Raw genomic sequence first — 13,526 nt, forward strand, 5'->3', positions numbered from 1 at the left:
CTCTCCTTTGCAAGCTTGTGGCCAAAGGCTTCTTACCAGGAAAGGAGCCTTGGAAAGCTTTTTTCATGCATAGTATTCAGCTTTGCACCCCCTCTGCGGACAGTGATTGGCAAGCCACTTCTAGATGGATCTTCTCACCAGTAGAGGGTCAAGTTGCCGAGATCCCCTCTCATGAGGCTATCATTACTGCTTGGCTTACTTCTAGACCTTCTTTGAGGAGGATTCTACCCACATCTTCAGATGAGGTTGATAGACAGCCGCTCATTTGGAACGACGTTGTTCTGGATGAGTTTGGTAGGCCGCTAGGTGCTTCAGATTACATGCAGTGGTCCAAGTGGGACAGAGGACCAACTTCCTCCTTTGGCACATGGAAGAATTTCATTGATCTTCCTATGAACCAGAGGCAGGACATTACTCAGGGACTCAGAGGATATGATAGGAGGATCACACAGATTATTGCAGGTATCCCTACGGAGTGGACTCATGGAGATGCAGGGAGGCACGAGCCAGTTTGTTGGTTGGGTGCCTTTTCAGGTATAGGAGTTCCTCTCCGAGTTATTGCTATTCTTTGGAGGACAAGTACTACAGCCACTTTCTCCATCTTAACAGGCGGTAGACTACAGAGAGTCTCAAAGGACCCATTCACTAATGCCAGATTGGAGCCGGTCAGAGTTGAGAGGATGACCTCCAAAGTTTATTTGCTTGATCTAGACCAGAGTATGCCCTTCAAGGTGGCTGGAGACTTTGGTTGTTTGGAGGAGTCCCCATTGGTATCTACAGTGGGCCTTCCAAAGCTCCTCATTGGGAGAGTTTCGAGATTTTTGAGGATATTCAAACATGATATTGGAGGAGGCTTTGGGGTTCCTTAAGGAGCCGAAAAATCTCTCTTTTTATTTGGTGTTGCATTCATAGAGGGATTGCGGTGAACAATTGGAGAGAGGACTTTGGTGTAGACCCACATTGCCCTCGTTGTTCTCACATGGTAAAATCCATTCAGCACTAACTTTGACATTGTAGACAAGCCAGATTTGTTTGGGCAAGGATTGCCACTCTTATGGGCAGGCTAATGCACTCTTCTTTTTTCATTACATGGGGCTCGATTATATGGTTCTCATTCACATACATGCCCACAGGGTTTCTACGAGAGAGAGCCTACATCTATGGCTAAGGCTAGATGTATTGAGGCCTTATAGCATACACAAGTCCACCCATCTCAGGTTCTCTACAGCATTTGGGTTGAAATGGTACATACTCTAATGGCTACTTGGAACAAAATCCAAGGACACTCTAAGACTGCAAAGAGAGCAACAAGCTTTCCTAAAAGAATGGAAGGACTCCCCTTTCTTTATTTGAAGAGTCGTCTGTGAAAACAACATTTAACCATCCAACCACCGGTATAAACTTTTTGTATATTTCTTCATCTCTTAACATTTCTGCCAACTTGTCTCTCTCTCTTCGGAGAGCTAGTTTTAATTTCACTACGTCAACACAGGAGATTAGGGTGGGGGCCAAATTGCTTATGTCCAAATCTGAACATTGGAGTAGTAATTCAAGATCAAATCCACTATTGTGTAAAACTTGTAACGCCTGCACCACAGCGGGATCTTGTAGATTGATCTCCATCTGCAAAACAATGAGTTCCAAATTCAGACTCTCAACAAAGAAACTGCAGTTTAGGGACAAATGAGCAATAAGTTAAGAGTAAATACTCATCCCATATACATAAAGAGAACAAGAGACGAATATAAATAAAATAGCTGACGTAATGAGTTAATTAAGATTGAGATCATATGTAAATGATTTTGTGGTTAAGACATGAATTACGCCCCATTTACATAACATATTCTAGAATGAAACTAATCGATCAATATTGATCACAGATTTGTGGCTTTGTATAAATGTAAGGCACAAATCACGCCTATCTATACTTTTATGTAATGTGGCACAAAATCCCCTATCGAAATATTCCTCTATCATAATGTGTCGAAGAGAAGCAAGGAGAATTTTTTGCAAGGATTGAATGATTCTTGCAAACGATGCCAAGAATCATGCAAAAAATATTGCATCATACATAACTTCTTAGATCACAATGTTTGATGAATAGGCCTGTTACGTGACCGGACAGGCTTGAGATAAGACCAGATTTAAACGTGAGATAGAAACGGGATCTAAAATGTTCGGATATATAGAAGCATGTCGTGTATAAAAACAACGTGAACTTACCAGAGCGGACACTGCTCAATAAGGCCGATTTAAAGGTGAGACAGAAAGATACCAGGGTTGCTTTGTGGAAGATATAAAAGATGGTCATCGCTTCATTGCCGAGGGAAAAAGGAATGGCAGAATGTTTACATTGGATGCAGGTGTGTCTCAAATGAATGCAGCAATGTTTGCACATGGAAAAGGAGTGATTGCAAATATGGATATTTGGCATAAAAGGATTGGGCATGTCAATATTCAAAGGCTAAAAAATATGCAGTCACAAAACATTGTTGCAGGTTTGCCAAAATTTAAAGTGGATGGTGTGCATAAGGTTTGTGAAGCTTCCCAACTTGGTAAACAGGCAAGGCAACCATTCCCATGTCATGTAAGTGAGACTACCAGGCCTCTATAGTTGATACATACAGATGTGTGGCAAACCAAGACAGCCTCAATGGGTGGCTGTCATTATTTTGTGACTTTTATTGATGACTACACTAGGAAAGTGTGGCTGTATTTTATGAAAAATAAAAGTGATGTGTTCAGGAATTTTGTTACATTCAAGGCTGAAGTTGAAAAAGAAACAGGCCTGCAGATTAAATGCCTAAGGTCAGATGGAGGGAGAGAGTACCTCTTAAATGAGTTTTCTGATTTTTTGAAGAAGCATGGGATCAAACGGGAATACTCATGCAGTCATACACCTCAGCAAAATGGCCTTGCTGAGAGGAAAAATAGGCACATTGCAGAAGTTGGTCGTGCCTTGCTGAATGAAAAAAGAATTTACCAGATTATTATTGGGCTGAAGCAGTAGCAAATGTTGTGTACATTATTAACAGGACTCCCACTGCAGCAATTCATGGAATGACTCCAGAAGAAAGGTAGACTGGTAAGAAACCAAATATTTCCCATTTCAAAGTTTTTGGATGCATTGCATATGTACACATACCAGAAAGGACCAAGTTGGATCCAAAGGCAGAAAAGTGTGTCTTTATTGGGTACTCTTTGCAGCAGAAAGGGTATAGATGCTATAACCCTTTAACATGCAAATTTCATGTAAGCAGAGATGTGGTCTTTGATGAGATGAGTAGCTGGTATGCAAAGTCAACAAATGTGGTTGATGTTGGAGATGCAAGAAATGGGAATGCTGCAGAAAATGTGCAGCAACAGTCACAAGTTGTTAGTGGTCCAGGAGAGTCCTCCACTACTTCTCGTGCATCACCATGGACTAGCAGGTTAAGATCAGGTGGATCTCCACAAGCGAGTGGAAGCAGTGATACACAGGTGTAACGAAAGGGAAAGGAGAAGGTGGATCAGCCCACTTTTGATGAGTCTGCAGGTCACTCCATTGTGGATGGAGAATCAAGTGGTTCAGATCAGAGTCTTGATGAGGAATTAGGAATTCCTTCAATGGTTACGCCTGGTATCAGAAAAACCAGGCATGATTTTGGCTTGCGTAGGTCTACAAGGGCATTGCACCCTATTGATAGACTGAGGTATGATGGTTTTTCTGCTCATCACTATGCATATATGGTGAAAGTTATTAAAGAGGCTGAGCCCATTTGCTTTGAAAAGGCAGTTGGAAATGAAAAATGGGAGAGTGCCATGGATGAAGAGATGGCTGCTCTTGATGCAAATAACACTTGGGAATTAGTGCCTGCACCAAGTGATAAGAAAGCAATTGTCTGCAAATGGGTATACAAGGTGAAGCATAATGCTGATGGCACGGTGAGCAGATACAAAGCAAGGTTAGTTGTAAAAGGGTTTGCACAAACCTATGGCATTGATTATGAGGAGACTTTCGCCCGGTTGCAAGGATGTCAACTGTGAGATCTGTCATTGCTATGGCAGCAGCAAGGAATTGGTCCTTGCATCAGATGGATGTCAAGAATGCCTTCTTGCATGGTGATTTGCAAGAAGAGGTATACATGCAGCAGCCACAGGGCTATGTTGATGTTGTCCATCCTGAGTATGTTTGCAGGTTGAAGAAAGCCTTGTATAGCTTGAAGCAAGCACCTAGAGCATGGTCAGACAAGATAGAGCAGTATCTTGTCACTAATGGGTTTCAGATTTCCACTGCAGATTTCTCACTATATGTGAGAAAAATAGAAAATGGGATCATGCTCCTTGTCATTGATGTGGATGATTTGATTATGACAGGGGACAGTGATGATGACATCCAGCATGTTAAGATGCTTCTCGAACAGAAGTTTGAGATGAAAGATTTGGGAGAGCTGAAGTATTTCTTGGGCATTGAGGTGATTCGAACTTCAGAGGGCATTTGTCTTTTGCAAAGGTAGTATGCATTGGATATGCTGTCAAAGTATGGGATGATAGCATGCTTGCCCATTTCTGTGCCAATGGATCAAGCTGAGTGCAGATACAGGAGATCTGCTAGAAGACCCTACTATGTACAGGCGCATAGTAGAAAGCTTGAATTACATGACTATCACCAGACCAGATCTGAGTTATGCTGTTGGATTGGTGAGTCAATATATGCAGGCACCACAGAAGCCACGTCTGGACGCAGCCAGGTGCATACTTTGGTATATCAAGTCCACCCTTCAGTATGGACTTGTTTATGAGTCTAAATTGCAGGTGGAGCTACATGGGTACGCAGATGCTGACTGGGCTGGTAGTGCTACAAATAGGAGATTTACTAGTGGCTTTATGTTTTCCTTTGGGAGTGCTGCGATTAGTTGGAGCAACAAGAAGCAGCCTATAGTGGCTCTTTCGAGCATAGATTTAGAGTACAGAGGTGCAACAATGGCTGCATGTGAGGTAGCTTGGCTTCGAAAGCTACTTTCAGATATGGGAGTGTCAGCACAGGGACCCGTTGTCATTTATTGTGACAACATGAGCAGCATTCAGTTAGCCATCAATCCTGTGTTTCATGCTAGAACCAAGCACATTGAGGTGCACTATCATTTTGTGCAAGAACAGGTTCTAGCAGGTCATGTGGATTTGGTTTATGTCAGCACAGAGGATCAGGTGGCTGACATTTTCACGAAGGCATTGGGCGCAGAGAAGCTGCGCAAGTTTAGAGACCTGCTTGGTGTGCAGGATATGGGTTTGAGCTTGAGGGGGAGTGTTGAGATATCAAGCTCAACGCATCATGAGATGCCAGGGTGACTGTTGTACATTGATGTCACCGACGTGTTGGTGAGCTGCGGTTGTTACACCGTCTCAGAATAACAACTAGTTGACAGCTATGTATGTCAACATGCAACTAGTGGGTTAGTGTATACCACTAGTATAGTCTACTTGAGTTTTGTTAACCAAGATATAGCTTGGTATCTTTCCTTTGTATTATGTTCTTTTTGGCTTTCAAGAAGTAAGAAGGAGAAAGAGTTTTCTGCCTCCACCTTTGTGTGTGCCTTCCCCTTTTGTGTTGTGAGTGAGAAAGCTTCCCATGAGCATCGTCTTCTCTCTCCCTTTATCTTCACATGGACCCCTTGTACCCGGTGCATCCTAGAGGCCTTCATGGCCCACACATTGGAGTTCCAATCTCCACTAGGTTGGGTTTGGTCATGGCCACCAGGTTGGGTAAGGTTTTCCACCCATCCTCTGGTCGATGAGGATTGTGAGTTGGGATATTCAGGGCATGGGTGATGTTCCACATTGTCGACGTAGGTAGATGATTTGGAATCAACTTCATCCAGATGTTGTTGGAGGCCCCATGTACATTCTTTGCCTTCAGGATCACAATTTAGATTTCGGGGATTTACCAAGTCAGGGAAGATACTTTCTGGTCATACCTTTTGGTCCCCTACCTTGGGTGAGGTACTTACATTTCAATTTCTCATTCTATTCTTCCCCTAGTGATTGGACATCACATTATTATCCCATCCAGAGTTCAATGGATTTTTCTTTTGATAGGAGGGCATAAAGTTGGCACCCTCAACCTTTATGCTCCCAATTTCAGAGGGGACCATGTCATATTGTAGAAGGAATTTCTTTCTTGGGCCTCTACTGTAGATTCATGGATCATTGATGGTGATTTCAACATGGTTGAATTGCCATCAGACGGAAAAGGAGGAAGAGAGGGAGGACTTCATTCCTTAGAGAGAGCTTCCTGGGATGCTTTTCTTTTGTAGTTCTATTCTAGAGATGCTTGGCTGGATTATGCCTTTCATATTCAGCCACAAACCCCAAGATCTCTTGGTTGAGGCTTTGCCTATTGATCAGTGGCTTGATAGATTTTATGTAGATGATTGGGCACTTGACAGGTTTGGTTCGATATGCATTGTTGCTGGGGTTTCCACTTCAGATCATTTTCCGGTGGTTTTGGAGATATCGGACTCTCATAGGAGAGGCAGTTCCTCTAATGTCAGGACTCCGCATGCCTTTTATACAAAGGATGATCCCACATTGACTGCCTCTTAGATTTGGTCTTCTTATTTTGAGGATGTGGTGTAGTCATCTCCCTCACTATTGGGTGATGCATTGGAAGCCATTAGTGATTTTTATAGTTCAATTTCCTTCGATAGGAGATTGGATATTCTTAGACGTGAGATTTGTATCCGCTAGTAGCTGGCAGCTTTGTAGAGGGAAGAGCAAAAATGGCCTATTGATGCTTGGATTCAGAAGCAACTTGCTCCAAGAAGGGATCATCAAAAATATTGATGGATCATAGAGAAGAGTATGCATTTCATGCACAAGTGTCCTTCTAGATTTAGATGGGTGGTAGAGTCAATAAGAAGTTCTTCTTTACTTTGGGCCCTAGACATAGTAGAGAGAGTGTCTCCTAGCTTATTGACTCTGAGAGAGTTTTACAGATGAGTCCGGATACAGTCATGTGCATTTCCACAGATTATTATGCTTCTCTTTTGATGGCTCATCTAGATTCACCGGCCAGGGAGGATGCTAGATAGGTGATATTGCAAAGCATTCCTAGGTTGGTGAAACATGGAATGCATAGAGTTCTAGGTGCACATTTCACCAACACTGACTTTAGAGATGCACTTTCACCCCTTTACAAGGGAAAGTGCCTAGGATCATATGGCCTCACCCCCACTTTCTTTATTTCATTTTGGGACCACATTGGGGATCATATTACTACAACCCTGTAGGGCATTAGGACTTAGAAGAGATGCCTAGTCATTTTCTGAGGGACTTATTCATCTGATTCTGAAAGGAGGCTATAGGAGACTGATTACACTTTTGGGCTCATGTTATAAGATTCTTACAAAATCAATCATCTTGCAGTTGCATCCATTACTTCCCTCCTTGATTCATGAAACACAGATGGGAGTCGTGCATGGAAGGAGCATGTTTCATAATATCTTTTCCTTTTGGGAAGCTTCAGAGCTTGCTATGCATGGTGGTTAGAAGCTTTCCATTCTTCTCCTGGACTTTGAGAAATCTTATGGCAGAGTAGATTGGAGCTTCTTGGAGGGAACCCTCAGAAGTTTTGTATTCATAGATTCTTGGATCAGAGGGGTTGCCTCATTGTACAGATCAGTCCATGGCCATATGCTTATTGGAGGGACGGGGAGATAGATTTTAGATTCCAGATCAATCCGTCAGGGATACCCCCTTGCCCCATTTCTTTTTCTTTTTGTGGGTGTAGCTATGAGTATCTACCTTATATCTCAAGTTGATATCCATGGGATGATACTTCCTATCAGACACAAGGGCAAATAGACTCACCTCTTTCTTTAGGAGTCTTCTAAGCTGTTTAGCATTTTTGAGGTTGAATTCCAACTAAACAAGCTTTCTTGTCCCCATCTTGGAAAGTCATGGTCATGCCTTTGAAGTCCATAGTGAACTTACCAAGTGTTCCAAGCCAATCACAGCGAGGAATGATATCTATAGGACCAAGATTTAGTGCAAACAAATCCACAGCACAAGAATAGTTTGAAGAAAGCTTAATATCCACATCTTGCAAATCCTTTGACTGGTAATGTGGGCTCCATCAGCCACTTCCACGTTTAAGGTATCATGTAACTCAGCACTTGGAAGCGTAAGTGATTGGATAGACCTGGAATTTATGAAGCTGTGGGTACAAACATATACATCTCTGCCCTAGACTTGCCCTTCGATTCTAAAAGTAGTAGGTCCACTTATCCCACTTAAAGCATTCCTGGAAATGACATACAATTCTGATTGAGTGTCCCATGCCATTTCCTCATCTCTAACAGTTCCATTGCCATCAGTTTCTTTGCTGCTGAGTTCACAGCAAGCAAGTGAATCCTCTAGGTGATATGACTTGTGCCCACTCCTTGTTGTAGTTGCATTTGAAGCTGATGGGCCAGCATAGGATAGTAAATTCCATGTCCTAGAGCTATGCATGGCTCTCAACTCACCATGATTGGAACCAGTAGGATTAAAGACATAGTTCTCATCCTCTATCTCATCATCCCTTGGAGTCTCTTGACCACATTCATGGTACTCCATCAGGGTCATCCTCTGAATTTGAGACTTCAATATCAGTCCTCATATTCCTTAGCTGAGTGAAGGCAGTGTCAAACCTAGCCTTAGATTCTCTTTGCACCCCTTCAACCCTTTGTTCCAGCATAGTAGTAAGCTGCCCTACTTGGCCACAAAGCTTCTGCTGTTGTTCCACAAGCTGTTGCATTAGCAAATTTTGCTTACTCATCATTGATTGCTATTGTTCCATTATGATGGTCAAAAATCCCTCAAAATCTAGTTTGTCCTTGTGGTGAGGAGTTTTGGAAGGTGATTGATTAGGGAGTATTGGAAGACTTGCCTCCCCTTGCTCTTGGTCACTAGTATGACCCTCATCAAAATGGACCAACGCCTCTGCCTGTTCCATTAAATGTGCTTCTTCATACTCCATCTCCACTCTGATATCCTGAGACATCTTCCCCTTCCTAGAATTAGGGCCAGTCTTGTTGGAAGCCATAACAAAAAAATTTATGAACAAGCTATCCCCCTGTCCCAAATTAAGACCAAATTCCAACTCTGATGCAAACCAAATTTCAACTCTGATGCAGATCAAATTTCGGAGTCAGTACTCAAGTGCTTCCCTGAAGTCTTCAACTCTGATGCAGATCAAATTTCGGAGTCATTACTTGTGCTTCCCTGCAGTCTATCACATGTTGACGTAGATTTTCGACCTAATTGACAGGGTAATTACAACTTTGATGCCAGCCAAACTTGGGAAATGAGATTTTGCAGCTAAAGTGACCCCTAATATGCTAGTTGCTTGAAATTCGTCCTTCAGGAGCTGTAGATCGCACGAGATCATAGTTTACAGGCTGTGCAGTGTAAGAAATAGCTCACAACTCTTCCATTAGTGCTCAGATTTCCACGAAACTATATGAGCAGCATCTATAGGCTGGGGCGATCAGAAATATAAAAGGATACCATGAATTACTGTCAGAAGAACTAGATCAGGGCATCTTCGTGATTCAGCCTGCGTCACTGAATCTGAGGCAATTTTTGCTCAAAAATGAAAATTTCTGGAAATTTAAGGTATGCCTAGAATCAGGAGATCACGAGGAACACACTGATGTGAAAACCCCCAATTCTGAGCACCCTGAAAAATTAGGGTTCCTGCGAGCTGACACGTGGCACCTGCTGAATGGATGACCTGTCCGTGACAGATTTTTGCAGAGAGGTAGCCTTAGGCCTCAGGATATGATGCTCTGATTTTCAGAAGAAACTAATAAAATCTTGACCACGAAATCCCAAGGATAGTGCTCTGATACCACTTGAAACAGGACGTCAACTAAAGACTGTTATGTCCCTAGTTTAGTGACTGAAATTAGCAGAGAATTGCAGAAAAGGTAGGGTTAGGGTCTCTCTTACTAGAAGAGGGCATGGGGATATGCAGCTCCCATGTAGGCTGGCTAGCGTGATGCTAGATTGGATGTCCTTCTTGCAAGTACAGCTTCTAGGCTGGTGCTTGGAAGCAAAACACTCAGTGAATTGGAACGAGTACTTGCATTAATGATCGAATGCCCCAAAGTACAGCTGAAGCCCCATTTATAGTTTTAGGCAGCACACCATTGCTTATGGGATTACTCAATAGAGTAGCCATGTGGCATCACATGATTAAAAGGAGCATTTACAAATGAAAAATAGTAGTTTCCTACTAAAAACAGAGCCAACTACCAAACTAGAGATGGCTACTGTTACATAGTGGAAGAGATTGTGTGTGAGTAAATTACCAACAGCTTCGATTCTTGCCGTTTTACTTGAAATCATTGCTTATAAGTTAAATAGTTGAGGTTTTCATTGACTGAAATTTATTACTGGAAATGCACCTCGTTTTAGTGCTCCAATGAGGAGTGTCAAATTTAGATGTATCCTCTTATGTGGATGGCTTGTACTCACAAAAGTGACTCACAAAAGCTTGTCTTGTCAAACTTGTTCGACTACATGTATCGGAGCATTTCTTGACATCAAATGTGACAAATTAACCCCTTTTAATGAGGATTTTGTTCTGACTGGCCAGAATAATGCTGAGAATACTTGGACATTATTTGCTCAAAAATAGTCTTCTAATATATAAGTAATTTGAAGCGATAAATGAGTGTATGGAATAGATGAAGCTGTACTAACCACCTGTTCAGAAGAAAAATGCATCAAGATGGGATTCAAACTTGTCTCAGCACATATTCAACATGAGAACCAACTAAGGTGTGCGTTGTCATGTACTTCAGCTAGGAGCCAATGGTTGATAAGAACCAAAATTGTGTTAGACATGTAAGGGATCAGCGTCTTCCTTGGGTCTTTATGCTAGAATCACCTAGCTCTATGTGCCAATTAGCCTCTCTTTGTTTATATATATATATATATATACATACAGAGAGAAAGAAAGAAAGAAATAAAATTTATTAAAAGTCTTCGGAAGACCAAAAGGGTCTATGAGACTATGTGAAAGCTGATACCATAAACTCATGGGGTGTGGCCCAAAACAAGCGCATCACCCAAGATGCAGAAAAAAGAAAAATGCAAGAATAAGTATAGGAGCACCATGGGCCCCAAGCTGCAGATCCTCTGATATTCTATCATCAAGTGGAGAAGAAGCCAGTGATACATCTCTGACGGCGATCGGCCTGTGTAAGCCGCTGGGATTGTTCGTTGCTCTCTGTCGAACTGCTGCAAGTGTCACTCCGGATGGGTCTACTCTTGGTCTAGTATGCCTAGTGGTTGGGAGAGTCCCTGAGCTCGACCACATCTCGATCTGCGGACGGGTGTATCGTATCTCTGGCTCTGGTGTCCTGTCACGGCATCTCCTCAGAGTGGGGTGGTGCTGGTAGTTGTCATCGTCATGTCGGAAAAAATTCGTGATCTCTGGACGGAGTCCAGATGTGTGGTGTCATAGTCCTGCCTCCATGATCGGAGCATCCTCTCCCTGTGTCATGTAAGCTCGTGGACGAAAGCAGCTACACATTGCTGGTCTGGGTATGAGAGGAAACTGGAGAGCGGGCCATGGCCATCCCTGAAGAGACAGTGGTAGCGACCTCTGATCTCGTAGTAGATAGGGCATTTGAAAATGAAATGCTCCTCAGACTCGACCTCCTGAAGGTCACATAGGTACAAGTACGGCCCTCCCGTGGGATACCCTCGGCACGGCCACTCTCAATACAAAGCCTGTATGATGATGTCCAAAGCTGTCCGAGTGAAATCCTCAGGGAGTGAGGCAAATGAATCTACGTGTACCCTGGTGGGACAACAAAACCCTCCTCTGGAATATGCAAGCAGTGATCTCTGTAGAAGCTAAGCTTCGTGGGAAGCTCAGTGGGTGCTAACTAGGTCTTGAAAGTGTATAACTGTAGGTGGTCCTCTCTTATCACCTGGTTAACCTCATGTCTAGAGAGTCTCGTGGTGTCCTCATACTGGAGGGAAGGTAGCTCATCCATATGTAGTCCTAGTGTGTTGAACCAATTGGAGATGCGTGCATACCAACATCTCTGATCACCTGCTGCTGCTAGGACCATGGAGGAAGATAGTGCCAGCCAGGGTAATCTGTGTCGTCCAGAGATGGGAGACCGGAGAGCTCGAACCCTATCTAGGTATGTGATGACTTGAAATGCTGCATCAAGCTATAGTGGGGTGGCCCCAAACTCTGCAAGAAGTGTGTGACGTGGGGTCGAGGCTTTACTGCGGATCATACGTGATAGTAGAAGCACTTGAAGCCTCTCAACCCGGGCCCAATCTGTCTTTGAAAGGTCTGGTTCCCAATAGGGGCTGCCATACATGCTTGCTGCACGTATTAATGAGTCGAAGAGGAGGGATTTCGTCTGGGGATCCTAAAAGTGAGAGGTGAAGCACTGTCTCTCTAATCTGGCGAGTGCTGCATGTCCTCTACTCAGTCTGGCTTGCATAGTCGTGAAGATGGGGCCGATGAAAAGAACCCCTAAGTATGTATAGGATGTAACAATCTCTACCTCTGATCCATCGAAAGTGAAGTGATCCCTGTGCATAACTGCTCTCGATGTATTGAAGGTCATGACCTTAGTCTTGCTAAGGTTGACCTTCAGCTCATGCGTCTAACAAAAAGTGTGTAGGGCTTCTAACTGTCTCTGTAGCCCCTCTGCTGAGGAGGAGAGTAGAACCACATCATCTGCATAGAGCAAAATTTGGACACGAGAGTCTGCTAGGTGGCAACCTGTTCCACCGGAGGTAGCAATAGCCGTCTCAAGCTCGTCTATGTAGAGGCCAAACAAAGTTGGGGAGAGTGAGAGAGAGAGAGAGATTTTTGTGTCTTACGAAAGGTCATGTGGCTAATAGGCCCGAACCTCTCTTAGAAAAGGAAAGGGTACCCCCTCTCATCATAGTGGACTGGACATTAGCGTACCATGAGTCTCGTAGTGGAGTGGACATTAGCGTACATAATGCTCCTTGGAATCCATCTCTCTGTTGCATAATCTGCAAATTCTATCTACCTTGGGTATCATTGCAGCTCTGTGCAAATTCTATCTACCTTGGGTATCATTGCAGCTCTGCCGGCCTCAATCTAAAAGGTGAGGAATGAAACTTGGAGCTGACCAATGGAACAAATCATGCCATGAAAATAATATATCCATGTATCTTGGTCTTTGTATGAGCCCATCCTTAGTAAGTCTAAGGAATCGATCTTAATAATATTGCATCTTGATGGGCAAGGGCTGCGTCAAGGTAGACCAAATATCCCTAATGTGTGCTTGAAGCAAATCATTTTGGAGCACTTGGCTACCTTCCACATGGGGGGAGAGAAAGAGAGTAGGAGAGAGAGATTATGATGATGATTAATGTCCATGGAAGGCTGAATATGGCTATTGGAATGAGGAAAAAAAGTACAAAGCATATTAATGGAGACTCTATCAAGTAGAGTCGTGAATGGTAACTAGTGGTGGGTGTGCAGTAGCGGTCAT

This window comes from Cibotium barometz, chromosome 3 (genome assembly GCF_041138505.1).
Source record: "Cibotium barometz isolate CiBa-2024 chromosome 3, ASM4113850v1, whole genome shotgun sequence".
NCBI classification, from domain to species: domain Eukaryota; kingdom Viridiplantae; phylum Streptophyta; class Polypodiopsida; order Cyatheales; family Cibotiaceae; genus Cibotium; species Cibotium barometz.